The 5,453-nt window shown below is 42.3% G+C and overlaps 1 non-coding gene across 1 annotated transcript; it reads right to left on the bottom strand.

The window, feature by feature from the left end:
* Nucleotides 1-5,097: 5,097 nt before the first annotated feature.
* On the bottom strand, nucleotides 5,098-5,203 carry LOC118488505. The gene has a single exon (XR_004885045.1). It is a non-coding gene; the product is annotated as a small nucleolar RNA R71 (small nucleolar RNA).
* Between the last annotated feature and the right edge of the window lie 250 nt (nucleotides 5,204-5,453).

The following is a 5,453-nucleotide window of genomic DNA, read 5'->3' as shown; positions in this document are numbered from 1 at the left end:
TTCAACATTGAAGCAAGGGAAGCACGCCAGGACCCGAACGTTGTCACTGGTACATTCCCTATAAACCAATGCTTTGCATCTGTACTATTTGACACTTGTGCCGACTATAGTTTTGTATCGTTAGAATTTAAGAATATGCTTGGGTTAACTGCTAGTAAGTTAGACATTCCGTACTCAATTGAACTGGCTAATGGGAAGCTAGTGGAAACCAATGAAGTCATCAGAGGATGTGTAATAGAGCTGGGAGAACGCGAGTTTACACTGGATCTACTGCCAGTCGAGTTGGGAAGCTTCGACGTGGTAGTAGGGATGGATTGGTTATCAAGCAACAAAGCCGAGATTGTTTTCACGAGAAGACCATTCGCATCCCAATGGCAGATGGAGAAACGATCATAGTACACGGAGAGAAGCGTGATACGCCTCTGAGGATTATTAGCTGCCTAAAAGCTCGAAAGTGTTTGAAGAAGGGATGTGTTGCCTTCTTGGCACACATCGTTGATAAAGAAGCCGCTGAACCGAAGTTAGAAGACATTCCAGTCGTAAAGGAATATCCTAAAGTCTTTCCAGAAGACTTGCCAGGATTACCACCGCAAAGACAAGTTGAGTTTCTCATTGACCTAGTTCCAGGCGCCGCGCCTGTAGCTAAGGCACCCTATCGACTTGCGCCATCAGAGATGCAAGAACTGTCAACGCAACTCCAGGAGCTGTTAGACAAAGGATTTATCCGACCAAGCTTCTCGCCTTGGGGAGCTCCAGTTTTGTTTGTTAAGAAGAAGGATGGTAGTTTTCGCATGTGTATCGACTACCGAGAGCTGGACAAGTTGACAATCAAGAATAGATATCCTTTGCCGAGAATTGATGACTTATTCGATCAGTTGCAAGGTTCAAGTTTTTATTCAAAGATCGATCTACGATCCGGCTATCACCAGTTAAGGATACAAGAGGAGAGTATTCCCAAGACTGCTTTTAGGACTCGTTATGGACATTACGAGTTCCTGGTTATGCCGTTTGGTTTGACAAACGAGCCAGCTGTATTCATGGATTTGATGAACAGAGTTTGTAAGCCGTACCATGATAAGTTTGTGATTGTGTTCATCGATGACATTCCGATCTACTCGAAGACGAAGGATGAGCATGAATAACATTTAAGAGCCATTTTAGAGCTACTTAAGAAGGAGAAGTTGTACGCAAAATTCTCGAAGTGCGAGTTCTGGTTACGCGAAGTCCAGTTTCTTGGTCATGTGGTTAATGGAGATGGAATTCATGTGGATCCCACAAAGATCGAAGCGATCAAGAATTGGGAAACTCCAAAGACGCCAACCGAGATTCGACAGTTTTTAGGATTGGCTGGTTATTATCGAAGGTTCATTGAGGATTTCTCCAAAATCGCTCAACCTTTGACCTCCCTTACACAGAAAGAGAAGAAGTTTGATTGGGGAGACAAACAAGAAGAAGCCTTTCAGTTGTTGAAGAACAAACTTTGCGACGCACCAATCTTATCGCTACCCGAAGGAACGGACGACTTCATGGTATATTGCGATGCTTCACGCCAGGGTTTAGGCTGCGTGTTGATGCAGCGACAGAAGGTTATAGCATATGCGTCTCGCCAGTTAAAGGTGTCACACCCCAACCGATGGCGGAATCATCGGGGCGCGGCATTGAGCGAAACAGATTGTCCAGAAGTTTCCATAACATTTATCATTACTATTCAACTAAATAATACGTCCCATACCATATCTATAGTAAACAAATTATTACAGACAAAAATCCAGGCAAATATTCTGTTCCGATAACTCAGATTTAAATAGACAGCAATTGTTTATCTGCTTCTAGAAACCCTTAATTTGACCACTACAGACAACTATTTGTTGGGCTCTAGAGCTTTATTCTAGCCTCGCTTTCCTAGCAGATAAGCATCTTAAACACCTGTTACATACGTTAAAATAAAGTCAATACATAAAATGTAAAGGTGGGCATACAAGTTTGATAACAGCATAATAGAGTTCGAAATGGTTTACGCATAAGCAGCACGTACACAGAGGAAAACGAAGCATGTTAAGTATCGACATGGATCTATCGATACCAATGACTGCGGGTTGACTGCCCGTGGCAGTTCGCAATACATGATTACCACCGTAATCCATGCAAGTAATTGTCCTTAACAACCCCCGTGTGAACGGGTGCTGAGTCCAAACTATAGTACTATCGTCGTTAAGGCAGGTAAACAGCATTCCATGTGTAAACATAACAACAAGAATTCATTTAGTCACGTAATACATGCGGTAACGGTTAGCGTTTAAAATGTTGCGTAGTGTGTTCGATGTGATTTCGTATAAGTAACGTATGTAACACCCAAAAGTGCAGAAAGCAAAAAGGGATCAAGTATACTCACAGTGGTTGATGGATTGAAGGGAGCGCTTGAGAGTAGGGTTAGCCTGAATAGTTCGATAGCATAACGATAAGCAACGCGTAAAATAGAAACAAGTGTTGGAGGGTCGGACAGCTGGTCGATCGGACGGCTGACCGTTTGGTTGGTAGTTCGTTCAGACAGCTGTCTGACGGGTGGTCCGTTGGCCAACCCTTAATCATGTTAAAAGACGAAATAATCCTTCACTTAATCGTGTAATTATCTTGAATTAGATAACTAATGTTGCTTATGTTTCAGGTGAGGTTCGGGAGTTAAAAGATGGATTAAATGCAGCTTTGGAGGGTTTGGAGATGAACGGGTCAAGCGTGGAACAAGAGATGAAACAAAGAAGAACATTCAGGTCACTACCGTAAATTACGGCTCCACCGTAATTTACGGTGGACCTGAGAATCAATTGGTGGCCACCGTAAACCAGTCTCTTGCCACCATAAACAAATCAAGTCCACCGTAAATTACGGGGGAGCCGTAATTTACGGTGGCGGCTGCGATCCAAAGTGTAACTGCCTCATTTAAGCAGTTTTATGATGTCTTTTCAAGTGTTCTCATCATTGGACGGTTTTGGGACTCATTAGGGGCGAATTTTGGCTGTCTTGCTTGGTTTTGAACAATTGCTATCATTCGGTTTGTAATTTCGATTCGCATGAACATTGGATTTGCTACTATGATGATTCACCAAGCCATGTCCGGCTAAACTCTTCGGTGATCATCTTAGGTGAATGTTTCTATTAAACTTTTGTGTGTTTATTTCTGAATTTCTAGAATGATAACTTGCGTTGCTTGAATATCATGGTGTATGTTTAATTGCTTGTAATTTGTTAATCGATATTGCAATTTCTAGTCTTAATCGTACGTTCTTGGTGCCGTTGGCAATCGAGATATCACGGGAAGGGTTAGGGTTGGTTATTGATTAATTGGTCATCGGGAAACAACCTCGCGTTTATTTAATCCGAGTTCTTTGTTCCCTTTTATCACTTCAATTATCCATACACGAGTTATGTCTATGTAACTCTTTCTAGTTGGAATTACACACAATTGTTTAAAGAAACTGAAACCTAAGATGGTCATTGTTCTCTCCTAATCTGTTTTACAACCAACATTTGATTTGAAATTAGTTTTTAATTTAGTTTTCTAAAACAACAATCCAAACTCTTGAATTTTAAATTCTGCAATTTTAGTTTAATAGTAGTTTAAGTACAAAGCTATACAACCGACATACCTTCCACATACTCCCTGAGTTCGATACCCTCTTACCACTATCTATAGTTGTTTTGGGGATTAAATTTGATAGTGACCACGACATCACGTCAAATTTTGGCGCCGTTGCCGGGGAGTAGTGCGCAATGTGTGTTAGTTTAATAGTTTTGTTTTGTTATTTTCGGGTTTACGCTGGTTGTGTTTTAGTGTGCAGGTACTTCAGGTGTATGCATACTAGGGGCTCTCACAGGTCATCACCGCTATCGTTTGATCCGGAAATTGAAAGAACGCTAAGACAAAACAGAGTTTTAGTACGAGAAAACAAGATCATTGGTTCACCCACTTCACCCATCACACCGAGAAACATCATGGCTGATTCTCAAATTCCACCTACAACGGGTCAAACGACCTCATCCTTTATACCTACTTCCACTCAACCATCACCAAACACCACATTACCAATACCACCGCTGAATTCACACCATCCAATGTCACCCAACCAATTACCACTCAAGCTGAACCCGCCATCACCTACCACCCATCCACCACAATCCCACCATTATCCCACTTCTTTCCCCCAACTACGGGTCAATCATCATCCACTTTCACAATTGCACCAAATTCAACTATTGTGCATACTACTTCATCTTTTAGACCACAACAACAACAATCGGGTTTCCAGTATTCGACTCTTCCATTTGGGCAAACTTCGGGAATCCAAGGAGATGGTTATGATGAAGGGTTTGAAGAATTTGAGGGTTACGATGAGGATGGATATTTTTATGGAGGTTATGATGATCAAGGGGAGTTTGGGTATGTTCAAAGTCAATCTCAAGGGATGGCAAGTGTTGGTGGAATGCCACAACAACAACTTATACCACAACACATTCGGCCGAGACCACAAGGGCCACCAATGCAACAACCTATTCCATTGCAACAAGTCCGGCCACAACATGTACAACAACAATTCCAACGACCACCTCAACGCCCACCGATGCGACAACAACAGTTTCAACAACCGATCGCACCACAAGGGCAAGTACCAAGGCCAAATGGTCCTATTATTCCAAGAGGTAGGTATGGTGTACCAAGGAGACACCTTAGAGAAAATGTGAGGGGCATCGAAGCACATTTTCGGCCGGTAATCACTCAAAACCCTTCACCGGTAGTCATTCCTCATAATGATCAAGGGCGAACATTTGAAGTAAGAACCAACTCTTTGCAAAGTTTACCAAAGTACAAGGGGTTGGCAACGGAGGAGCCTTACTTTCATTTAGAGGCTTATGACTCGATTTGCAACACTCTTGGGAGTCAAGGGTTTTCGGCCGACGATATCAAATTGGTATTATTCCAATTTTCTTTGGAAGATAAGGCGAAGAAATGGTTTTACACGTTACCTTCGGCATCCATATATAAAAGTGGGGAGATGCAACAAACTTTCTTGGATGAGTTTTACACCGCCCAAAAGACCAACGATGCAAGAAAGGGGTTGAGAAGCTTCCAACAACAACATGGTGAGATGTTTCATGAGGCATTCGAGCGTTTCAATATGATGATTAAAAATTGCCCTCACCATGGAATTGAATTGTGGGAGTTGATGAATGCCTTTCACGAGGGGTTGAGTGCCGAAAATGCATGTGATTTGATGTCTATTACCGGTGGGACTTTTGGAACAAATTATGAGAACGATGATTGGGAGTTCTTGGAAAGCATGGCAACTACGTCAAAGAGGAAAGCTCAAGCTTCAAGAAGAGCCCGACCGACCACTACCCGACCTCAAGTGCACGCCATAGATGATGGTAATGTTCAAACCACTAACCAAATTTATGAT

This window comes from Helianthus annuus, chromosome 16 (genome assembly GCF_002127325.2).
Source record: "Helianthus annuus cultivar XRQ/B chromosome 16, HanXRQr2.0-SUNRISE, whole genome shotgun sequence".
Lineage (NCBI taxonomy): Eukaryota > Viridiplantae > Streptophyta > Magnoliopsida > Asterales > Asteraceae > Helianthus > Helianthus annuus.
Note: the sequence above shows the minus strand (reverse complement) of the source record. Positions and strands in the feature narration are given on the sequence as shown.